General features: G+C 36.7%; 1 long non-coding RNA gene across 12 annotated transcripts in view; it reads right to left on the reverse strand.

The window, feature by feature from the left end:
- The window catches only part of LOC147365747 (uncharacterized), a 298,664-nt gene that overhangs the window by 263,135 nt on the left and 8,588 nt on the right, over positions 1 to 26,941 (reverse strand). For 5 of the 12 annotated variants that reach the window (XR_015132698.1, XR_015132701.1, XR_015132700.1 and 2 more), the window contains one exon: positions 1 to 24,985. This exon is cut by the window's left edge and continues 15,554 nt beyond it. The exons of the other annotated variants lie outside the window; for them this stretch is intronic. This is a non-coding gene — a long non-coding RNA (uncharacterized LOC147365747). The remainder of the gene's footprint in view (positions 24,986 to 26,941) is intronic. 12 annotated transcript variants of the gene reach the window in all.

A 26,941-nucleotide genomic window follows, 5' to 3' on the forward strand; every position in this document is an offset into this window, starting at 1 on the left:
AGTGACTTAGCAGCAGCAGCAAACAAAATTTTGAATAAAGAGTGAAGTGGAAGATACAAAGAATTCTAGATATTAAAAATGTGATATCTGAAATGAAACAATTATTGAATGGGATTAACAGGCAATTAGGCATTACAGAAACACTTAACAGTGAACCTGAAGATCTAGTGAAGAAAATTTTCCAAAATGAAGCAGGGTATACTGAAAATGAAACAGAATCAATTCAGGTGAAAGTTCCAATATTTAAGAGAGGATACCAGGGAATAAAAAATATATTTGAAGACATAATGACTGAAATATTTAAAATTCCATAAAAACTATATATTCTCAGATTTCAAAAACCAAACAAACCCAAGCAGGATGAATACAAAGAAAACTACAGAAAATACCATAATTATTTTACTGGGAACCAGTGATAAAGAGAAAGCATCCAGAGGAAAAAGACATATAAAAGGAACAAGGAAATAATATTCACACACTTCATGCTAGAAAAAAACAAAAACACCAAAAAAGCCAGAGAACATCTTTAAAGGACCAAAGGAAAAATCTATCAACCTAGAACTCAAAACAAAATCCTTCAAAAATCTTTCAGAAAAACAAAAGAGAGAATTTATCACTAATAGATCTGTATTATCAGTCAGTCAGTTCAGTCACTCAATCATGTCCAACTCTTTGAGACCCCATAGACTGCAACATCCCAGGCTTCCCTGTCCAACTCCTGGAGTTTACTCAAACTCATGTCCGTTGAGTCAGAGATGCCATCCAACCATCTCATCCTCTGTCATCCCCTTCTCCTTCTGCCTTCAAGCTTTCCCAGTGAGTCAGTTCTTCGCATCAGGTGGCCAAATATTGGAGTTTCAGTTTCAGCATCTGTCCTTCCAATGAATATACAGGACTGATTTCCTTTAGGATGGACTGGTTGAATCTCCTTGCAGTCCAAAAGACTCTCAAGAGTCTTCTCCAACACCACAGTTCAAAAGCATCAATTCTTCACCACTCAGCTTTCTTTATAGTCCATATCCATACATGACTACTGGAAAAACCATAGCTTTGACTAGACGGACCTTTGTTAGTAAAGTAATGTCTCTGCTTTTTAATATGCTGTCGAGGTTGGTCATAGCCTTTCTTCCAAGGAGCAAGCATCTTTTAATTTCATGGCTGCAGTCACCATCTGCAGTGATTTGGGAGCCAAAAAAAAAATAAAGTCTGACACTGTTTCCATTGTTTCCCCATCTATTTGCCGTGAAGTGATGGGACTGGATGCCACAATTTTAGTTTTCTGAATGTTGAGCTTTAAGCCAACTTTTTCACTCTCCTGTCTCACTTTCATCAAAAGGCTCTTTAGTGTTTCTTCGCTGTCTGCCATAGGGTGGTGTCATCTGTGTATCTGAGGTTATTGATATTTCTCCTGGCAATCTTGATTCCAGCTTGTGCTTCATCTAGCCTGGCATTTTGCATGATATACTCTACATATAAGTTAAATAAGCAGAGTGACAATATACAACCTTGATGTACTCCTTTCCTGATTTGGAACCACACTGTTGTTCCATGTCCAGTTCTAACTGTTGCTTCTTGACCTGCATACAGAATTCTCAGGAGGCAGGTCAGGTGGTCTGGTATTCCCATCTCTCTAAGAATTTCCACAGTTTCTTGTGATCCACACAGTCAAAGGCTTTGGCATAGTCAATAAAGCAAACGTAGATGTTTTTATTGAACTAATAGATCTGTACTATAAGAAATGCCAAAGGAATTTTTTCAGGAAGGATGAAAGAAAGGGTATCAAGTAAAGATTTGGATCTAAAATAGTCAATTTGGGGGCAAACATAAAAGTCTTTTTTTTTCTTTTTTGAATTTTTCTAAAATAGTTAAAATTCTAATAAGATCTGCAGTTAACAGGATCATGCCAATATTAAGTTCCTAGTCTTGAAAAATGTGCTATGTCATGTAAAATGTTAACATTTGGGAGACTGAAAGAGGTATACACAACTTCTCCTTATTAAATTTTACTCCTTACTATACAACATTTCTATATGTCTAAAATTAAATGAAAATTAAAAACAAAAAGATAAGTTTACACTTTAAAGCAAAAATGATGACAATGCATTTGGGGTTTAACATGCAAATTATTTGACAACAATAAAGAACTGCAGTATGAAATGAATCTTTGCTGTTGTAAGATTCTTACATTAGCGATAAGTGGCATAATATTTTAAAGTAGACTCTGATAAGTTAAAATGTATATTGTAAACCACTGAGCAATCTCTAAAACAATATAAACAAAAAGCAATAGCTATAAGCCAACAGTAGAGAGAAATTAGAATAGTAAAAAAATACTAAATTAATCCAAAAAGAGGTCAGAACAAGAGGAAAAGGGAAAAGAATAGGTGGAACAAATAAAAAGAAAAAACAAAGAGCAGCATGGTAGATTTAAACCCAACCACTTACATTAAAATATAAAAGATGTCAACTCTCCAAATAAAATAGAGCATTAAAACAAGGATGAAAAAATGTAAAATGATCAAAAGCATACAGAGTATAATCTGAGGCTCAAATGTAGTTAAGATATGAATCAATAACAGAAAAGTCCCGGCTTATCTTACTACAACAGGCATATTATGAGTTCTCATTGACAGATCTGCAGACAACTATTATCAGACTATCACTGTTGAAGCAAGATGTGAAACCTATTTCATATCCTTGAATTTTAAACAGAATTTCAACAGGTATTGGGCTTTCCCCAGTGGCTCATTGGTAAAGAATTCACCTGCAAAGCAAGAGATGTGGATTCAATCTCTGGATCAGGAACGTCCCCTGGAGAAGGCAATGGCAACCCACTCTAGTATTCTTGCTGGGAAATTCCATGGGCAGAGGAGTCTGGCAGGCTACAGTCCATGGGGTCAAAGAGCTGGACACGACTTGGCAACTAAACAACAGCAATGGGTATATCCCACCAATAAATTGAGAGGCCAGAGAGCATACATTAATTCATGTTATGTTTCCAGTGCCTAAGACAAACTTAGGTTTCAGTAATATTCAATGCCTTTTACTACAATGGCTTTTAACAGTGGATTGACTTTTAACGCTTATTCTCCTGCTGATTTGTCAATTAGTCTAGTGTAGCAAACATATAGGAGGATTCTAATGTATCTTTAATGCTTTCATTAAATGATTATGTCATTTTCCCAGGTGGTGCTAGTGGTAAAGAAACCTGCTTGTCAATGCAGGAGATGTAAGAGATACAGGTTTGATCTCTAGGTTGGGAAGATCCCCTGGAGAAGGAGATGGCAACACACTCCAGTATTCTTGCTTGGAGAATCCCATGCACAGAGGAGCGTGGTTAGGTTACAGTCCATAGGTTTCCAAAAAGTCAGACACAACTGAAGTGACTGAGCATGCACACACAGGTTTGAAATATTTCATATTTTTTAACAAATTAAGTGATGAAGAACAGAATCTGAAGGAGTAGAAACTCTTATCACTGTACATGAAATCATGCAGATCTACAAAGATCTACAAACATGTATGAGACACAGATAAAACAAATGGGAGCCAAGATGCACTTTGCCTAAAAAAGGAATATTAGAAGGACATATCTGGATCACACAGAAGGATATTCAGAGGGGTAGAATTAAACTCCTCATTCTTTCTTGACCCAGTTTCACTGTGATATAAATCAGAAGGCTCCATGTTTAGGTCATCCAAAATTTAGTTAACGGTGAAGGTAATAAAACTGATAAAAGTACTAACCCAATAGAAATTCAATGAAAATATGTTATGAAAACAAAAATAAATCCCCACCATTTTGTTTGGGAATTATAATCTATTTGATCTCTTATATTAGTTTTCTTGTATGTCTTATATATATCCCTAACATAGTGCATTTTTATACACACAAAAAGCACTTACTATTTACTGATTTGTATTACAAAATATTTTTCTGGTTAGACTATTATTTTTCCATTAAGAGTATACTTAAGGTTGGGACTTGTTATGTACACTTTCATACAGTCGTAAGTAGCCCTAAAAGATTCTTTATTTGCAGAATGAAAAGGATGAATGAGAAAATCTGATTTTATTCTAGCTCTAATATTCATAAGTCTATGAAAAATGTCCCTTCAAATGAGCCAATCAGAAAGCTGAGAGTCCCAAGGAGAATTGAATTGGTCCTGCATTTAATTATCTGAATGACAAGCACTTTTGTAAATATAAGGAAAGAATCACTTAATCTGTTCATTTATTTATGCAAAAAATATTTATGGAATGCCTGCTAAGTAAACTTCTGGAGCTTGGTGACTTTTTGGCAGGCAAAATTGTGACCTAAAATTCACTTTAAAATCTGAGATTGTCCCAGACAATCTCTCCTTGGACTTCTGACTGCTACATTGATATCCTCCTTCAAATCCTGCTGATCTTCTGGTTCTTTACATATACTTTGAATTTACTACATTGGTTTTCTGCTGGGGTGGGGGGAGGGGCGGGCAGTGGTAAGGGAGGTAGGAATGGAGAAAGAGATCTTGTTTGCTTATCCAGTCTTACCTCAATATTTTATGGACACTCAGTTTCTGGTCTTAGTTCCCAATTTACTACCTTAGCCTGCTGCTACTTAAGACCCGGATTAACAGCTAATGAGTAATCCAGACATTAAATTGTGTGAAATCAGAGAAAAGAGAGGCGAGTCAGCATGGGAGTGTGGTAAAGGGAAGTTCTCAAGGAAAGATATAGATAGGGGGTGCTTGAAGCGTGAACAGGGTTTTAAAAGCTGTAATTAAAAGTTAAAGATACCTCAGACATACAAGAGTGCCAAGCTAAGGCAGGTAGACAATATGATCAATGGAGGTAACTCAAAGAATTTGAAGAGACCAACCTACTGGAGGGATACATTTGAGTATTTGAGAGGTACAAGACAAAGGCCTGAAACAGCTCACTCCCACCCTAATTAACGTGGTCAAAGGTAGGTACATACTGAAAACTAAACAGGATGGCAAAATAGGCTCAGAATCCTTCTATTTTTGCATAGGCCTCTCTTTTTTTCAAACATTAGATAGCCTCTTATTATTCCACCCAGTCCTTTTCTAAGCTCCAAGAAGTAGCAGTAAAGCACGAGGCGGCGGGGGGGGGGGGGGGGGGGGGGGGCGGGGGGGGGGCGCAGGGAACCTAAAAGAAAAGTACTCCACAAAACCAACACAAAAATTCAACTCAGTATAAGACTGTCTGGGTAGAACTTACTCTTGTTTGCTTACAGGGCTTATTCAAATTATTTTCTCCTTTTGCATATTTCGAAAGACTCTCAATTGCTTCATAAATGTTTTTGGCACAAACTGCCACTCTTCTTTCCTTTTATTCTCTCCCACACATACTGCATCCATTAATTTTGACATTTATTATAAGAATCATCCCACTGGATTTCTATATGCATTAAAATACAATGCATTTTCTCCACTATTCTCCCTTGTGTTCTTTTTTTTTTAACTAGTGTAGAAAACCCGTTCTAGATAGATCGTTTTCCTATATTATGGGTTATATATAATGGGTTAATATTGTTAATTTAATTTTAATTTAATTTTCAAGTAAAAATCACCAGCCAGTACTGGTGAATTCTGCTTTATAAATTACATGCATATTACATATGTGTAACTATACACATATACATTTACTGTACTTAATACATCATATTACACAGCATTATATACCTGTTACTAATATTCCTTTAAGATTTTTCCTTTAATATTTAAAAGCAACTTAAAATATGCTGTTTACTTTTATAATATTAACACTAGAAGCAAATATTTGTCTGAACTAATAAACAACTTTTCCAGAATTGGGAAAAAAGGTATCTTTTTTATGCCTTTGAAAAATCTTCAATTTCCTCACTTCCCAAGTCAGACAATTTGTTATGTGAAAAGCTTATTAAAACACTAATGATGCCTCTATAAGAATTTCAGAAACTACTGAGGAAGTACAGACCAATGAATCTCACTTTCACACCAGAAAAGCTGGTTGGATTCAAATAAATGAAAATTCAATGTATGCTGAAGCAGGCATAATCTCTAAAGGAAAAGAAACATGACCAGAAATCAGGTCTGACTGCTTTGAGACATAAAATAAGCATGTTGAAAATAAGTAGATATGATTTCCTTGGTTTCAAACTTCTTTAACACTCGACTTTGACTTTATTGTTTCTATTTATCCCTGTATACTCAATGGGTACCTCAGTAATCAATATTTGATGTGTATTCAGAAGATGACTGTAAAATTGAGGGACCACACCAATAAAAATGTATATCAGAAATGTAGAGATGGTTTGTTTTTGCCATACACAAAGAATTGAGCTGTAAAGAGATGGTTATGTGGAGAAAAACACTGGCTCCTTCAGAGTGAAATGCAAACCGTTGGGTCCACAGGGATCAGAATTTCATAAGCAATCAGGCTAAAACAACATACAGTAAATTTCTTAAGTCTGCAAAAGACTGGCTTTGGGGAATAGCAAAATACCAACCAAATGGAGAAAAGGTACAAAAAATATTTTGCTATGCATGTGAAGTAAAATAGCAGGTGAGCTTCAGTATAAGTGGAAATCATGTAAACCACAAGCAGTGAAAGTTTATGAGTTATCCATTATGATCCAGTATCCACTAAACACATGATTTGTTGCATTGTACCTATCTTAGGACTCTTTTAGAGCTTTATTCTTTAAAATGCTTCAGTGTGGGCCACTGAGGACAATTAATCTATAGGAAAAAATAAGCACAAACTCCTGGGCACAGTTTAGATTTTATCATCATCAATTATACCTTTAGAAAGGTACTAAAATTTTGCTATAGACTATTCCTCAAAGAAGATGACACAATGTAGTGTTATTAACAGAGTCCAAAAATGTATTGGTAAGTTACCCTCAAGAAAGTTACTAAAAAGCAACAGAAAACATTAACCCTCAGTGAAATCTGTGATGTGTCCATCCCTGAAACAAAAGTCCAAGCTGACACATCTGTTGAGATTCCCCACACGGGTGGTATATCAGTTCTCCAGGGAAAGAGAGCCAGTAGGATGAACGTCCATGCCCGCACACACACACACATGCATTTATTTTAAGGAATAAACTCACGCAGTTGTAGGGGCTAGCAAGTCTGAAATCTGCAGGGCAGTCTGGCAGACTGGAAACTCAAGCTGTTACAGTCTTAAGGCAAAATTCCTTCTTCTCTGGGAAAACTGTTTTTGCTCTCGAGGCCCTCAACTGATTGGATGAAGCCTGCTCATGTTTTGGAGAGCAATCTTTACTTAAACTCAACTAATTATAAGTGATAATCACATCTCCAAAATACGTTCACAGCAACACCCAGATTAGCATTTAACTAGACAACTGGGCACCATAGACTTGCCAAGCTGACACAAAACTAACCAATACAGGCAGCAAAAACAGTTAAGGGTCTACTTTACGAAGACAGACCAAAAGGGAAGAAAAGCTTTGAACAGATAAAGTGGGTTTATATTAGTTTCTCTATGATTTTTCAGAAGTTTATAGATGTAACTTTATGAAATTGCTACTAGTTGAGAGATTAATCAGCTAGGAAAGATATCCTAAAACACTGACTGGTGTTGAGGCTAGAATCAACGACTCCCAATCAGTTTTACTTTTGCTGCACAAAAGCAATTACTAAAACAACAGAATAAATAAGAAACATTCTTAAGAAAATTTGCTGTAAAGATGGTATTCACTTAAAGTAACAATGAATATATTCATATTTCCCAAACTCTGCTCTGTTTTCTCCTAATAGCTGTGACTGAAAGGAATGATCTTGTATTCCTATTATAATCTATCAGGATCTTTTGACACCTGGAGCTTTATATTCCATCTCAGGCAATCCAGGTTTCTCAAAACAGGTAAAATCCCTCTGCCAAGGGATATGAAGTCACAGATCTATTTTCTATTACCATTTTTCTTGTATTCAGACAGTAAAGCGTCTGCCCACAATGCAGGAGACCCAGGTTCAATCCCTGATTTGGGAAGATCTCCTGGAGAAGCAAATGGCAACCCACTCCAGTATTCTTGCCTGGAAAATCCCATGGACAGAGGAACGTGGTAGGCTACAGTCCATGGAGTCACAGAGAGTCAGACATGACTCAGCGACTTCACTTTCAACACCATTTTCTTCTGTGCCTAAGTTGATATTTGAAATTATTTGGTTCACTTAATTTTCTAAATCAGCTATTGGGGTACCAGTGCTTTCTTTTTCCAGAGCTTCAAGAACATTTTGATTCCAAACTCTGACTTACTGCTTGGATATGTAAGTTTCAGGATTGTCCTTGCTTATAACAATTTTTGGCTCTTGAGTACCTGATAGATTCTTTTAACTTAAACAGACTCTCAGTCCTGACCCCAATGGCCTTGTCTTTCCTATTTCTATCTGTACAACCTCATAACATACCTGATTGTCACTTATCCTATCCCTGCTGCTGCTAAGTCACATCAGTCATGTCTGACTCTGTGCGACCCCACAGACGGAAGCCCACAAGGCTCCCCTGTCCCTGGGATTCTCCAGGCAAGAACACTGGAGTGGGTTGCCATTTCCTTCTCCAATGCATGAAAGTGAAAAGTGAAAGTGAAATCACTCAGTCGTGTCCGACTCTTAGCGGCCCCATGGACTACAGCCTACCAGGCTTCTCTGTCCATGGGATTTTCCAGGCAAGAGTACTGGAGTGGAGTGCCATTGCCTTCTCCGATCCTAACCCTAAACCCTATTAATTCCTTTATTGGCTGTTTTCTACAGAGCTTGACACTGCTGGAAGATGTTCTATGTAAAATAAACAAGCTGTGGGTACCAAGCGAAGCCTTCCACACTTCATCCAAAGCAAGGATTAAATTTTTCTTCATGATTCAATGTGTCCACAGGAACAATTTTTCTGATTTTTTTCTCTAATAATCTTCCTATAAAACAAGTACTGGATGGTCCTGTAATGTCTTAAATGATTTCCCTGAATTATTCTCAAAATTGTATCATCCAACACAGTTCAACAAAAATACCCTTTGACTCCTGGAAAGCTGGGTCAATCATGGCCCCGTTATGTATCCTTGGACAAGTGATCTAATTTCACTAAGCCTAAATTTTAAGATAAATACACTAATACTTTTGTGACTATATAACAATGTCATTTATGCACTCAACAAATATTTAATTCAATAACTATTTGCTGAAGAGCTGAGATGCTATCCTAGGAGTTAAAAATAGAATGTAAACAAGATAATGCCCCTATCCTCATGGATCTTAGTGATGGAAGATACACATGTAAACGAACAAAAAATCCATAATGTTTATATTAACAAGAGATTGTGATAAATGCCTTGAAGGAAATAGTCACTATTCTGTAGCAGTCTGTGGAAAGAAAGAGTTCTCCTTCAGATTGGTTGGGCAGAAAATGCCTCTTGGAGGTCGTGCTTTTCAGGTTTACAACTAATGTAGTAATATCCAGGAACATTGAGAGGGAAATAATATTTTAAGCAAAGAGTACAGAATGTCAAAAGTAGGAAAGAACTTGGAAAGAGACCAGCACAGAGACAGTGGCCAAGATAGACAGGGGGCAAAACATATGGGAATTTTCAAGGAGTTTTAAATTAAATTAATGCATTTAATCAAGGAATCAACATGACGAAATTAACACCTTAAAAATATTAAGCTGTCAATGGCATATAAAATCAAGTGAAGGAAAACATACTAGGACTAGCTGGGAGGCTATAAGCAATAATCCAAGTGAGACATCATGGTGGTTTTCTCTAGCAAAGTGGCAGTAAAGAGAGATATATATTTAGAGATAGAATTTGGTGATAGAATAAGGAAAGGGCAATGGAGCGTGATTGTTCAGGTTGTAAATTACATAAGGGTGCCACATCTAAAGGACACCACTGATGTTGTAGACACAAACGTGCCATACATGTTTCCATCAGTAAGAATAGCTGATGAACAGGGTGAAGAGGATAAACCAGGCAGGGGATCAAAGAAGAATCACATTTCTGCTTGAAATATTGTATGAAAGGTATTTGTCTCTGTAAACATCATAGAAAAAATTATTTTAGGGGTGGGGGAGATATGAAGTCACATTTTTGAAAAGTTTGGGATGTCTATTAAATATCCAACAGAACGTGTCAAGTTGGTTGAATACCTGAGTCTGCAGCTCAGGTCAGAAATCAAGGTTTAAGATATAAATATGACAGTTATCAGTTTAGAGATTTGTATTCAAGTTTTGAGACTGGTTCATCCACTTAAGGAGGCGCAGGAAAAAAACTGGGCCTACAAATGCAGTGTTCAAACAGCTGGTAATGGGATAAGGGGACGAGGACACAATTAAAGAGACTGAGAAAGCTACCAGTTAGGTAGGAGGAGAGGAGAAAGTCACTTCATGAAAGCCAAAAGAGAATTTTTAAATGAGGGAGTAATTGATTGAGTTGAACATTCCCTAAAAGTCATGTGAGACACAGAGAACTGCCCTTTTTGTTTCTGAAGATGGCAGTTGATACTTGCTGCACGATAGCGGTATGGAAAGAAGCCAAACTGGAGTGCGACGATGAATAAACAGGAGGAGTCAGGTATACAGTTTTGCCTTGAGAAACAGCAGAGAAATAGGATGTCAGCTTAGAAAAGATGTGAGGTCAAAGGAGGCGTTTTGAAGTTAAAATGGGAAATACTAGGGCATGGGAGTACAAGTGAGGGAAACGGACCTTGATGGGGCAAGGATATCTCTTCAATTATAAAAGGAGAAAATACAAAAGAGGATGTGTGAGGATGAAGATACGTTTGTTAACTTGGTGATGGGAGAATGAAGCATTTGCAGTCTGCTTTTATTTGATTAATGAGGTACGAGGTAGGCTATCAGTTTAGGATGTGGGGAGTATATAATGTGCAAGAAGGTTAAAGGAAAAGGAGATGTTTTCAGAGAGTTCTTCCAAAGAATAGTAAAGCAAATTTACCAGGGAAACCTAAAAGTGGTGCTAGGCATTATTAAGTGGAGTTCTGCTTTATAGAAACTAAAATAAAACTAGTTATTCAAGGCGGGTGATTTTTTTTTTCCCAGAAGTTTCAGTTGTTTGCTTATGGACATGGAAAAGACAGATGCTTGAAATAAAGTTACAGTTTTTACAAGTGCATATGATAGACACAGAGAGAGACAGAGTTTTGTATCCATAGGGAGGTAATCAAAAAATAAAACACAGACACTAAATTGAATATGGAAGGAAATGAGGGCAAGAGGGAGGTGATGGTTTTATGTAAATATAATTTTCATGTGGCATCATTCCAAGAATTGATATTTTGAATTAGAAAAGGAATGCAGATTTCGCAAAGTTCAGACAGAAGGAGAAAAGAATAGAAGAAAAGCAGAGACAAAATTGTAAGCGGTAGAGCTGAAGCTTCTGGTCCTGACTTAGCAAATTTTCTGAGAGTAGAAAAGCAATATTTTAGAGAGAAATGGGGGCAGAGCAGATCATAGACGGTAGAAAAGCCGTTGGGTAGGACTGACGGCCTTCCAAGGCTGGAGGTCATCAGTTTAAGATGGCACAAAATATTCAAAGTGAGGTGTTTTCTCAGGAAGTGTTCAGTGTTAGAGATATTGGAATAAATAGGTTACTTTGATAAAATGAAGATATGTAGGGCAGGTGCAATTAGAGAAAAAACACTAAATATAAATGATTAGGCCTATTCTTAGTCTCATTACTATTTTTGACAATTTAAGAATTCTTTAATAGAGCTCAGGACAGAGTCTCTTGCTTCCAGCTCTATGTCACAGTCACCTCTTCCAGCTCTGCTCTTTTTATCCTGCTTCTCTCAGGCCCTGAGTTCAGTTAAATGCATTTCACAGTGAAAACAGCTCTGCTTAGCCATCAGTCTAATTTGCTTTTGGTTTAGCAAAACTGGATGTTTTCTGGCAGGAAATACAAATTTCAAAGTAGTCTTACTTTTTTTCAACAGTTTAAATATAGACTTAAATGCAATAATATTTTTGAAATAGTTATATGGCAGTTTCCTCACGTTGTCAAAGTCTAAAAACTCATTTCATCCACTACAATCTTGTTCACCAAATTCTGTAATAGAACTAAGAGCCACCCTAGGTAGCCTAAAAGCTGCAGCTATAAAACAACAAAAGTAAAGTACTAATTTACACAGCAGGCAGTAAGCTCATGAAACTTATTCCCCGCCCACCCCCCCAACTGGTGGCATAAGCCAAAAACACAGCTTCCTATAAATTTTTGGATGATAAATTCATAATAGGTTATTAAAGAAACTAGAACATTCGGTATGCAATCCTAACTTTTCTCAAGTAGAAGTTATGAGGAACAAAATTGATTTCTGCTCCCCCAAATTATTTATACTTATAAAAGACAACGTCTTGGACTAAATAAACCATGGACATAAGGAACTGATCCAGTTCCTTCTTCTCTGATAATACTTTGTGAATATGTGAGAAGAAAAATATGCAGCATGAGCATTAGTTCCATGAAAAATGCCACCTCTTTATTAAACATTGCCTTTTTGAGATAGTTGCAACTATGTGCCTAGCATATCTAAAAGAAAATGACACATCTTTAACTTTAATAAAAGTTGTTGACAGAAAAAATGCAGTTTAGTAAACTCAGCATAGATTAGAAACAATAGATTATAATCTTTAAGATTTTTTTTTCATTCCTGAGAAAATCATGCCATCTAGACTTTTAAAAAGAGAAAGCAGAAGTTACAGCATATGTCAAAAATAGGATTGCAGAAGTCTGCTGGTAACATGGTAGCTTGAATGGATGCAATTCTACATCCTACTTCAAACAAAAAGTATGCTAGATACAATGCAACAAACAAAATATTAAATACTGAGCCAAGACAAGAAACAATGAATAACACAAACATGCTATAAATTAAAAGAAAATTTAAACCAAGAGCCCTACGAGTATGAACAGGCTCCACAGTGGTCTGCTGGCTTCCTAGAACCTTATACATGCACAACTCACTACAGCCAAGTTCTGAGGTCTGTGCAGGAACAAAATATGATTTTAGGCTCTACAAAGCAAGAAATAAGAATGTTTCTATTTTATGTGCTTTATTGACCATCTGCATTTCCTCTTTGGAAAAATGTCTATTCAATCAGCTGCCCATTTTTTAATCAGTTTGTTTTTTGATGCTGAGTTGTGTGAACTGTTTATATACGTTGGATATTAATTCCTTACTGGTCATATCGCTTGCAGACATTTTCTCCCAGTCAGTGGGTTGTGTTTTCATTTTGTCAATGGTTTTCTTTGCTGTGCAAAAGCTTTGAAGTTTAACTAGGTCCCATTTGTTTATTCTTGCTTTTATTTCCTTTACTTCAGGATGCAGATCCAAAAAAGTACTTTTGTGATTTATGTCAAAGGGTGTTCTGCATATGTTTTCCTCTAGAAGTTTTACAGTAGTTGCTCTTACATTTAGGTCTTTAATCCATTTTGAGTTCAATTTTTGTATATGGTATTAGAGAATGTTCTGATTTCATTCTTTCACATGGAGCCATCCAGTTTTCCCAGCACTACTTGAAGAGATGGTCTTTTCACCACCGCATATTCTTACTTTGTCATAGATTTAACTAACCCTTAAGCATCTGGGTTTATTCCTGAGCCCTCTATACTGTTCCATTGAGCTATGTATCTGATTTTTTGCCAGTAGCATACTGTTCTGGGGAAATGTAAATCAAAACCACAATGAGATACCACTGCACATCTGTAAGAGTGGCTATCATCAAAAAGGCCACAAGTAACAAATGTTGGTGAGGACACAGAGAAAAGGGAACCTTCACACACTATTGGTGGGAATGTAAGTTAGTGCTGCCACTTTGGGAAGCAGTGTGTAGGTTTCTCAAAAAAAGAAAAAAACTTAAAACTAGAACTACCATGTGACCCAGCAATTCCATTCCTCAGTTCAGTCGCTCAGTCGTGTCCGACTCTTTGCAACCCCATGAATCGCAGCATGCCAGGCCTCCCTGTCCATCACCAACTCCCAGAGTTCACTCAAACTCACATCCATCGAGTCGGTGATGCCATCCAGCCATCTCATCCTCTGTTGTCCCCTTCTCCTCCTGCCCCCAATCCCTCCCAGCACCAGAGTCTTTTCCAATGAGTCAGCTTTTCACATGAGGTGGCCAAAGTATTGGAGTTTCAGCATTAGCATCATTCCTTCCAAAGAAATCCCAGGGCTGATCTCCTTCAGAATGGACTGGTTGGATCTCCTTGCCGTCCAAGGGACTCTCAGGAGTCTTCTCCAACACCACAGTTCAAAAGCATCAATTCTTCGGCGCTCAGCTTTCTTCACAGTCCAACTCTCGCATCCATACATGACTACTGGAAAAACCACAGCCTTGACTAGATGGACCTTTGTTGGCAAAGTAATGTCTCTGCTTTTGAATATGCTATCTAGGTTGGTCATAACTTTCCTCCAAGGAGTAAGCGTCTTTTAATTTCATGGCTGCAATCACCATCTGCAGTGATTTTGGAGCCCAAAAAATATAGTCTGACACTTCCATTCCTTGGAATATATTTAAAAAAAAAAAAAAAAAATACTGATTTGAAGATACATACACCTCAATGCTCACAGCAGCATTATTTTCAATTGCCAAGATATCAAAGCAGCCTAAGTGTCCATCAACAAATGAATGGATAAAGAAGATGTGATATACACACACACACAATGTAATACTACTCAGCCATTAAAAAAAACGACATAATTTTGCCATTTGCAGCAACATGGGTGGACTCGGAGGGCATTATGCTTAGTGAAATGAGTCAGGCAGAGAAAGACATATACTGTAGGATACCACTTATATGTGGAATTTTTAAAATGCAACTGTGCTCCTTCCTTATATCATGCACAAAAATTAAACTAGTAAATATAACAAAAAGAATCAGACACACATATAACAAACTACTGATTACCCATGAAGAGGAGGAAAGAGTCATCACAGGGGTGAGGAGTGCGAGGTATGAACTACTGGGTATAAGATAGGCTACATGGATATACTGTACATCACAGGGAATATAGCCAATATTTTATAATAACTCTAAATGGAGTATAACCCTTAAAATTTCATAAAAAATAAAAAGATATCATGGCAAAATGAATAAATACATTTTAAAATATAGACTAAAGCTCTATAGATACTTTTTAATTATCTGAACACTAATATATACAATGATCAGCATTTCTTCAAAAAGTATTAACAACTGGATCATGTACTACAAAATACACATTTTAAAACTACATATAATGAATTATATATTTTCCATACACATCAATAAATAGAAAAATTAAATTTGTAAAAAAAAAAAAAAAGAAACCATTTAATTAAGTGAAAAACATCAAATTCCAAGTAACAAAACCCACCAAAAAATGTACAAAGTGTTTAAGTCTATCAATAGAAATGAAAAACCCAAATAAAGTAGAAATATATCTGTTCTTATTATGTAACTCAATGTCATAAACATGTCAGATTTCCCCTAATGGATCTATAGATTTAACATAATTCCAATCAAAATATCAAGAGATTTGCTATGGGAAAATGAATGTATTCTAAAATGGATATGGAAATGCAAGATGAATTTACCTTACTAGTTATCAAGACAATTTAAAATCTTCGGCAATTCATACTTTTGGTGTGGAGTAAAGAAAGATAAACAGACTGATTAAGCAGAATAGAAGGCACAGACAGTATTCAATGTAGATATAAACCTGTCACTCATGGAAAAGATGACTTCTAAGTGCAGTGTACTAAGACTGATCTTTTTAGGAAAACAGTGTTGGGTTGCTGCGTTTACATATAAAAAAAGAAATGTGATCCTTCTTTATACAATAAATAAAAATTAATCCTGGATGGATTGTAGGTATAAATGTGACAAGTAATGGTGGTGGTGGTGTAGTCGCTAAGTTCTGTCTTGCAATCCCATGGTCTGTAGCCTGCCAGGCTCCTCTGTCCATGAGATTCTCCAGGAAAGAATATTGGAGTGGGTTGCCATTTCTAAATGATAAAGTTGGAGGACATCTTTAAGATTTTGTAATAGATAAATATTTCTAAAACAGGATACAAATGTACTAATTATAAAGGGAATGATTGGCATTATTGGTCTAAATTAAAATTTAAATGGCGAACTCCTGTTTCTCAAATGATAACATTTAGAGAGTGATAAGACGAGCATTAGGGTAGGACAAGATATTTGCAACATTCATAATCAAGAGTTTATATTCAGAATATTATAAAGAACTTATATAAAGTAGTAAGGAGAAATAAAGATTATGCAATTTTTTAAATACACAAGGTTCTTAATAAGCATATCATGGAAAGGACATTCAAATTGTAAATAGATCTACTGAAAGGCACTATAACTCATGAATGGTCAGGGAAATTAATATCACAATGGGATAACACTACACAAACCAAACTGGCCAAAATTATATAGCTCAACAATACCAAATAATGTTAATGATTTGAAGAAATGGAAACAATAATCACTAATAATGAAAGTTTAACAAAAGACTTTAAAAACTACTTTTTTTTCGAGGGTGGGGGTTGGGGGGAGAAGTTTAAGGTTTACAGAAAAACGTGAGCAGAGAGTACACAAGGTACTCCAGAAACTGTTTTAGTTCATTTGGTAGTCATACCATCAGCTAAGTCCAATCAGTGTTGAATACTAATTATAATAAATGATATCTTTGTCTTGTTCTCGACTTTAAAGGAATTGTTCCAGTGTCTCGTGATTGTATTTTCTGTGGGTCTCCAATAGGTATACTTCACATTAGGGCCATCCTTTATCAGACTACAGGCGTATCAGATTTAGCCCTACTTTGCTACAAATTCATGTTAAGAATTGGTGTTTTACAAAGACTCACAGACTTAGAAAAGGAACTTAGATGGTTGCCATGGGGAAGGGATAGTTAAGGAGTTTGGGAAGATCACATACATACTGCTATATTTAAAATGGATACCAACAAGGACCTATTGTATAGCACATGGAACTCTGCTTAATGTTATGTGCCAACCTGAATGGGAGGTGGTTTTGGGGGATAATGGATACATGCACATGTATGGCTGAGTCCCCTCACTATTCAGCTGAAACTACCACAGTATTGCTAATTGGCTATATCCCAATACAAAATGAAAAAGTTTGAAAAGGAATTGGCATTTTACTGTCTTTTCTACTTTTTCCAGAGTGATCATACATTTTTCCTCTCAATAAAATTTAAGGCAGTACATCACTTAATATATTTCCTAAATTTAATTATTTTTGCAAAATGTAAGTCACAATGTATTATTAGTAATATTATATTAGTATTATAATTAGCATTAATTAGTTTTAGTATTATATACTAATATATATTATATATAATATTATAATATTGTTTTATCATATTGCTGGATTCTATTTGCTAGTATTTTTAAATTTTTGCATATGTTAATGAAATGAACCTACAGTTGTTTTTTTAAGAAATTATCTTAATTGCATCATGATAGCAAGTGGTCTTTCTTTATAAGAAGCTTGTCTTACCAATCTAGAAATTTTAGGGTTTATTTTTATTCTTAATATTTTGACATTTCACCACATTTTGTCAGAATCTGTATTCTTTCACTCATTTTATTGCATGTTCAGCAAGATCTTTCACCAAAAATGTGTATATCTTCTCAGTCCTTTGAAATAATCTTTCATCATTCCTTCAATCACTGTTTCCTTCTTTATCTGTGTTATCTATACCTTGCTAAGTAGATGTACGAACATTTTTATTTATGCATGTTTTTAAACCTTTTGTCTTTTTGTATTACATTTCATGAAAATCTTTGTTATCTTCCAACCCAATGTTATCTTCCAACCCATGTTCCAATGTTATCTTTAATCTTATGCATTTCATTTATTGAAAGTTTTTAAATTTCAGCTCTAATTTTTAATTTCCAAGAATTTTATGGATACAAAGTCCTCCCAAATTTATCTGAAATTTTTCACACTTAGTTGAAAACATTTTCTTTGTTACACTAATCTTATTCCTCAGGAATTCATTCTTATTGATTTTAATACCACTATTTTATGTTTTTTTGTTTCACTCAAAATCATGGTGATTGTTGAGTGTGATTATCTGTGCATTTAAGATTTCCTGTAAAGACTTACATGGTTCTCTTCATTATAGGCTATCTGATGATTTTGGAAAGGGACACAATTTATGGCACTGGAGTTGCTTGTATTTTTTCTTCAGTCTCAAGGAAGGTTACTTTTGTAGGTCAGTAATTGTCCGTTGCCTTGCTCTAACTCTCTGAATCTATTACAAAAATTTATTGATTTAGTCTCATTGTAAGTACTTTTGGTGTCTGGAGTATAGCACAATCAGAGGGAAAAAGAGAATCAACACACCTAGCTGCTCCAAACTCAGTTCCACAGGTATTCATCATAAAGATTCTTTCCACATCCACTTTTGCACCTCTTATTTACACTTGAGGTTGTTCCCCTGAAAGCAATCCTTTCCTTTGGTGCAGTTTCCTTCCATAAATACCTTTAGCCATTACATTCTCCTTTGCTCTAATTCAGATAATTTAAGCCTTTCAAAAATTTTTAAGAATATCTGCTATAATAAGGAAATCTACTTTTCATCAGCATAATATTTTCTTTTCAGCTCTGTGAATTTGGAGCTAGAGAGAGCTAAATGCACTCAGTCCACCATCTTGCTTCAAGTCTTACCAAAATTTTGACTGATATGGATCCAATAGCTTTTTATTTTTTGCATATATGTGCTCAGTCATGTCTGAGTCTCAGCGGCCCCATGGACTGTGGACTACCAGGCTTCTCTGTCCATGGAATTCTCCAGCAGGAATACTGGAGCAGGTTACCATTTCCTACTCCAGGAGATCTTCCTGACCCAGGGATTGAACCCTCTTGGGTCTCCTGTATTGGCAGGTAGATTCTTTACCACTAGTGCTACTTGGCAAGCCTTTTTATTTCTTAGTGACACTCAAATGCCCATACTATATGTAAATGTAATTTGTTTACTGCTACTATTCTTTTTATTTCTTTATTTCACTTTGTTATTTGGCCACTGAATTATCACGTGTTTTAATATTCATGAGAAATTATCAGTCACAAGACTCTTGTCAACTCTAAATACAACACTAAAAAAAAGAAAACTTTCAAACACTGAAGGAAATAGGACTCTTTTCAAGGAAAGTCACCTTTTTTAAAAATAGCATCTACTTTATCCTTTCAAGCACAGCTTGTCCACTTATACATCATGTTACAAAGATATGGACAAAATCAGGATTAGATATGTACCAGAGATCCACATGTGTGGGTGTACACGCATGTACATAAATGTCTGTATATTAAGTCCCTACTCTTATTCCCTGCTTCTGTTAACCTGAGTTCTGCATCACATATGAAAAGCATCTTCCCTAGACTTTCACCCTTACTTTAGATCAACGGTTCCTAGTTCTGGTTGGCATTTAGAAAAACCTGGGAAGTTTTTGAGAAATACTAAAGTCCAGGTCCTATTCAGATCTATTATATCAAAACTTCTGAATAGGAAGCCTCAGTGATTTTTCAAAGGACTGTAAGTGACTAATATATACCCAGGGTTAAGAATCACTGCTTTTCTAGCTTTTCTTCCCTCCCCTATCTTGTTCTACACATAACTTTTCCCCATATATGCCCTAGTTTGCCCTCAAAATATTTGACTTAAATTTCTCTTGAGTATGTCTAATATCTACTGTACTGGTCAAGGGTAATTTCTTCTAGGAACTCAAGGAGCACCTTACCTGTCTGCTGAGAAACCTGTATGCAGGTCAAGAAGCAACATTCAGAACTAGACATGGAATGACTGACTGGTCCAAAATTGAGAAGTGAGTTCGTCAAGGCTGTATATTGTCACCTTGCTTATTTAACTTCTATGCAGAGTACATGAGAAATGTCAGGCTGGATGAACACAAGCTGGAATCAAGATTGCAGGGAGAAATATCAACCTCAGATACGCAGATTATACCACTGTAATGGCAGAAAGTGAAGAGGAATGAAGGAGCTTTTTGATGAAGGTGAAAGAGGAGTGAAAAAGTTGGCTTAAAACTCAACATCAAGAAAATTAAGATTATGGCATTTGGTTCCATCACTTCATGGCAAATAGATGGGGAAAAAGTGGAAGCAGTGACAGATTTTATTTTCTTGTGCTCCAAGTCACTGGACAGTGACTGCAGCCATGAAACTAAAAGACACTTGCCCCTTGGAAGAAAAGCTATGATCAACCTAGACAGTATATTAAAAAGCAGAGACATCACTTTGCTAACAAAGGTCCATATAGTCAAAGCTCTGGCTTTTCCAGTAGTCATGTACAGATGTGACAGTAGGACAATAGAGAAGGCTGAGCACTAAAGAGCTGATGCTTTCAAGCTCTGATGTTGGAGAAGACTCTTGAGAGTCCCTTGGACAGCAAGGAGATCAAACCAGTCAATCCTAAAGGAAATCAACCCTGAATATTCATTGAAAGGACTGATGCTGAAGCTCCAATACTTTGGCCCTGATGCAAAGAACTGTCTCATTGGAAAAGACCCTAATCCTGGTAAAGACTGTGGGCAGGAGGAGAAGCAGGCAACAGAGGATAAGACGGTTGGGTGGCATCATGGACAAAATAGACATTAGTTTGAGCAAACTTGGAGATAGTGAAGGACAGTGAAGCCTGGCGTGCTACAGTCTATGGGGTCAAAAAGAGTCAGACAGGACTTAAGTGACTGAATGACAACATCTTGCCCCACTTTAACCTTCCCAGACAACAACAACAAAGAGTATCAGAAAGAGAAAAAATACTAAGGAAATCAAGAACTCTAGTGAAGTAGATTAGAAATCACATTTCACCTGACTTTACCACTCTTTGTACCATTAGCTTTTATCCCCTCCATCTACACATTTTTCAGCCAGATAGCTGATGCTCCCCACCTACATCTAAAGTCACTTCATTCTGATTCCAGTACCAAATTATTTTTCTCCTTAGTTTCAACTAAGAATGGAGCCAAAATTTTTTTTTTTTACTGTACCCTTATTTTCAAAGTTAGAGCAATGGGAAAAATATATATGTTTATGTCAAAATGCAAAATACTAAAACACAAAAAGTGCAATTCAAGACAGGCTTGCAATAACAACTCTAGAATCCACAGGATCCTGTTCCTTTAACGTGAACTACAACATGAACTACAGCCACCATTCAGTGAATATCTTCCATGTGCCTAGAATCCTATCAGGAGTCTTAATCCTTAAACCATTACTGTGTAGTTATCACCCCAGTTTCACAATTGAGAAAAACTAGTCAGGATCACATAGCTGAGAAGTGGCTGAGCCGTGACAAAAACTCAGGTCTACTGCCAAAGCGTATTCTCTTTCCACTGTAGCACTTAGACTGAGCAAGCTGGCCTTAGATTTGGTTTGAATCTACTCCCAGGGTTATGACACTCATCTAGGATATACTATCTTCTCTTGTAGAACCTCCCTCCGCACTTCACCCTCCCCATCTCTACCTTTATCTCTTCTGATACTCTTCAGTTCTACAACCATTCTAGTCTCTGGGGTCAGTTCTGGTCCCAAACTTTTTCTAACTTTGAATTCATAGTTATTGCTTTTCTCCTCCCACAGGTCAGCTGGTATTTATAATCATTACAATTTTATAAGCTCAAAATAGCTTAATTTATAATCTCATGTAGCACATGATTATAAGGGCAGAGTCACTCTTACACATCGTATTTGGTACAAGTATAGACTCTACGGTATCATGACTCTCTGAGTGGCACTGGTGTTACTCGTTTTTTCAAAGTCTTCATTTTCTTTTCACCCAACTAGACCGTAAGATACCTTTTAGGCAAGAATGTGGGTCATATGATTCAGTTAATGCTAGGTGTGTATAATTAAAGGTACAATAAAATATGCCAAGTGAACTTAATCTACATTTCAGTAAAATGTCAGTTTCCAGGAGATACTACAGCAAAGGGTAACCTAACTCAAAAACAAAGAGACCCGAATTTACTTGCAAAAGCACAGGGTTTGAAGTCTCTTACTGAAGACAAAACGACATAGCTACATGATAGGATGCAATTAGAAAACAACTCTTCTGCCATTCAGAGCTCAGTTGCCAAGAATAACTCAGCTAAAATGCATGCTGTGACCACTCTTGAAAGAGAATAAAGGAAAGTAAGTGTGAGGCCACCTCCTCTTTATAAGGTTGAGAATTCAATCTTAGAAATAAAACAAAGCTTAACAAAAGAAGATGAAACACAAGACGAGCTACCGCAGACAAGGAAATTGAGAGGGAAAATGAATCAAGACTCCTTAATGCAGCACAACAATAGACACAAAATATGGGTGTTTTGAACACAGCAAGGAAGGAAATCTACAGGAATGTTTGAATTCATTATTTTGTTTTCAAAGACAATGACAGAACTAAAAAAAGGGTTGGGCATAGCTATGGAAATTTAAGAGTTTTTCTCATTTCCTTTGCTTATTGGTGAGCAAAGAGTTTGAAGACAGTCCAAGAAATGTGGAGTCTGGTGGCACAATGTCCAGTGATATATTGTGATGACAGGAGAAGTGTGCACTTGGGTGCCCAGGAACAGTGTACCTTACCTCTCCCCCATCCCGTATTGCCACTGAGGGCTTTCGGTTCTTTGAGAGTGAAAGGCAGTGCAGTATCTCATCATTTTCTCCAGAAACTCTTACAAAGGTTAAGACAGTAGAATCCAAGTCAGCTGAGGAGCTCACAGACTCTTTGCTCTGATTATAAGGTCTTATGCCCAACTCTAACTTCCTTTTGGCTCAGGAAGGAGCTATTAACACAGAATTTCTTGACAGGCAAAACTCATTCTTTAAAAATGCAGGCATATAGGAATGTAAACACAGAGACACACCAGGGCTATTTTAAAAAGAGCAAGGACTATCCTGTAAAAACATAGGAAGAAGACTTGAGAGACATCATGACCAAAAAAAAAGGGGGGCCAAAAAAATGGAAAATAAAAATATAGTTAGTAAAACATAAAAGTGGATCTCATAATACTAGTGCTTATTTTTCAAAATGTAAAGTTACCAGAGATAACTTTCCAGTTGACCAGAAATGCTGTATATAGAATCATGTAACCACAAGCACATTATATTCTTACTTGGTAGTTGCTTCTTATTGTATGTGAAAACATCTCACTTGAAAAAAGAAAAAAGCTGTTGAGAGCTCAAAGCAGAATTCAGGATAGAAAAATCATGGCAGGGGCAGGTGATGGGGAAGGAGAAAGTCTATGTCCAGGTACAGCAGTTGCTTTTCGAAGTGGGAAAACAACAGTATTTTGGCCCCTATCAGCAACTTCTATTATTATAAACAAATCAAGATTCTCTTTTCAGCAATGACTATGTGTGTTTATTGATTGTCAGCATAGGAAATTCCATTAAAATGGGAAAATACTGTCCATGATTCTCTATAAATATACAAGTTTGCAGGCTTAAATGTCTATAAAAACACCCATTACAGAATCTGCTCATCTATACAGAATAAGCTCACCATGAAGATTTAGTTTATTTTCCAGAGGTTACAAATCAGTTTGATCCGTGTGAGGTCCTGGGTGACCTATGAAACCAAACTTGGCCAAAATTTTGAAGTAAAAGCTGAACATGTATTAAACTCACAATATTTATTTTGTTATATTTGCCAACTTATCCACCTAATTCCCTATAGAAATAAATGCAAATATAAAATGTCATAGACTACATCTGTCTAGTTGCAAAATTGCTTAATATGAAATAAAAAGCATGTTATCATTTAGCAAAAAAAAATAAAAAGTATGAAATAATTCCCATTGTTATGTGTATGTGCAAACTCAGAATACTTACTAACTTTAACATAAATAATCAGGAATATTTGTGTACTTCTTACTACTTGGAAGTTTGAACAGTAAGATAATGAAAAATCAAACTGACACTAAGACGTTACTACGGTGATATGAGCAAAGCCATACCTATTAATATATTTAAATAAATCAATGATTCAAATGGGCTTTTTGTTCATTACACAAACATTATATTCAGAGTAATAGAGAAGATTAGAAGTAATCACATTTAGCTTGTGTCATTATGATACTAATCTACAAATATACAAAATGATAGAAAAACATTAGTTAATACGTCAGTTTTATTTCAATTTAATACCACCAGCAAGCTAGACTTCAAAATATTTAATAATTACTTCTGTCACATTATTATTTGATTAGACTACATTTTTTGTAATATATATACATTCATGGAGTACTAAGTTTATGATGAATTTCCAACATCCAATATACAACTTATAAAACTTTCTTAGAAGACATGAGAAGAAATCAAAACTCCTATTTGCATGACCTTAACCTTATTTTGGGGGGGCTCCAAAATCACTGCAGATGGCAATTGCAGCCATGAAATTAAAAGACACTTACTCCTTGGAAGGAAAGTTATGAACGGCCTAGATAGCATATTCAAAAGCAGAGACATTACTTTGCCAACAAAGGTTCATCTAGTCAAGGCTATGGTTTTTCCAGTGGTCATGTATGGATGTAAGAGTTGGACTGTGAAGAAAGCTGAGCGCCGAAGAATTGATGCTTCTGAACTGTGGTGCTGGAGAAGCCTCTTGAGAGTCCTTTGGACTGCAAGGAGATCCAACCAGTCCATTCTGAAGGAGATCAGCCCTGGGATTTCTTTGGAAGGAATGATGCTAAAGCTGAAACTCCAGTACTTTGGCCACCTCATGCGAAGAGTTGACTCATTGGAAAAGACTCTGATGCTGGGAGGGATTGGGGGCAGGAGGAGAAGGGGACGACAGAGGATGAAATGGCTGGATGGCATCACCGACTCGATGGACGTGAGTCTGAGTGAACTCCAGGAGTTGGTGATGGACAGGGAGGCCTGGCGTGCTGCTATTCACGGGGTCGCAAAGAGTCGGACACGACTGAGCAACTGAACTGAACTGAATACCTTTAGGAAAGTAATTAAAGGAATTTAGATTTAAATGAAATAATAAAAAGGGAATTGATATATGGAAACATAAGTAATAATTCCCTTTCAATCACTGTATTAGGAGAAAAAAACGACAACCCACTCCAATATTCTTGCCTAGAGAATTTCGTGGACAGAGGGGCCTGGTGGGCTGCTGTCCATAGGGTCACACAGAGTTGGACATGACTGAAGCGACTTAACATGCATGCATGCACTGGAGAAGGGAACGGCAACCCACTCCAGTATTCTTGCCTGGAGAATTCCAGGGACAGAGGAGCCTGGTGGGCTGCCATCTATGGGGTCACATAGAGTCGGACACGACTGAAGCGACTTAGCAACAACCACCACCACCACTGTATTATTTGCCTAGAGGAAAAAAATCATTTTTCAAAATCCTGAGAGTACTGAGATTTTTTTCCCCCTAATTTCAGGTTCTTATTTAAGATAACCTAAAATAATTAATGCTCAAAATTCTCCAAGCCAGGCTTCAGCAATATGTGAACCATGAACTTCCTGATGTTCAAGCTGGTTTTAGAAGAGACAGAGGAACCAGAGATCAAATTGCCAACATCTGCTGGATCATGGAAAAAGCAAGAGAGTTCCAGAAAAACATCTATTTCTGCTTTATTGACTATGCCAAAGCCTTTGACTGTGTGGATCACAATCAACTGTGGAAAATTCTGAAAGAGATGGGATTAACAGACCACCTGATCTGCCTCTTGAGAAATCTGTATGCAGGTCAGGAAGCAACAGTTAGAACTGGACATGGAACAACAGACTGGTTCCAAATAGGAAAAGGAGTACGTCAAGGCTATATATTGTCACCCTGCTTATTTAACTTCTATGCAGAGTACATCATGAGAAACGCTGGACTGGAAGAAGCACAAGCTGGAATCAAGATTGCTGGGAGAAATATCAATAACCTCGGATATGCAGATGACACCATCCTTATGGCAGAAAGTTAAGAGGAACTCAAAAGCATCTTGATGAAAGTGAAAAGTGGAGAGTGAAAAAGTTGGCTTAAAGCTCAACATTCAGAAAACGAAGATCATGGCATCTGGTCCCATCACGTCATGGGAAATAGATGGGGAAACAGTGGAAACAGTGTCAGACTTTATATTTTAGGGCTCCAAAATCACTGCAGATGGTGACTCAGCCATGAAATTAAAAGACGCTTACTCCTTGGAAGGAAAGTTATGACCAACCTAGATAGCATATTCAAAAGCAGAGATATTACTTTGCTAACAAAGGGTTCATCTTGTCAAGGCTATGGTTTTTCCTGTGGTCATGTATGGATGTGAGAGTTGGACTGTGAAGAAGGCTGAGCACCAAAGAATTGATGCCTTTGAACTGTGGTGTTGGAGAAGACTCTTGAGAGTCCCTTGGACTGCAAGGAGATCCACTCAGTCCATTCTGAAGGAGATCAGTCCTGGGTGTTCTTTGGAAGGAATGATGCTAAAGCTGAAACTCCAGTACTTTGGCCACCTCATGCGAAGAGTTGACTCATTGGAAAAGACTCTGATGCTGGGAGGGTTTGGGGGCAGGAGGAGAAGGGGACGACAGAGGATGAGATGGCTGGATGGCATCACTGACTCGATGGACATGAGTCTGAGTGAACTCTGGGAGTTGGTGATGGACAAGGCCTGGCGTGCTGCGATTCATGGGGTCGCAAAGCATCAGACACGACTGAGTGACTGAACTGAAAATAATTAAAATAAACATGTTTAAGTCTGTTGGGTTCTGTTGATGTGTAATATGTATGCCCTCATAAGTGCCTGTATTTACAATTTAAATAACAAAAAGCACTATTTGGGTTGAAGGACAAGAGAAAAAGATGGACTTAATAAAGAAGGAAGCATCTGAACCAGGTGATGTCACAGCACAAAATGGGAGAGCCTCATTACACTGAACTTAACAAAACCTGTACTATGCCAG

Source organism: Bos grunniens, chromosome 9 (assembly GCF_055505025.1).
Source record: "Bos grunniens cultivar Pamir isolate PY7600 chromosome 9, Bosgru_T2T1.0, whole genome shotgun sequence".
NCBI classification, from domain to species: domain Eukaryota; kingdom Metazoa; phylum Chordata; class Mammalia; order Artiodactyla; family Bovidae; genus Bos; species Bos grunniens.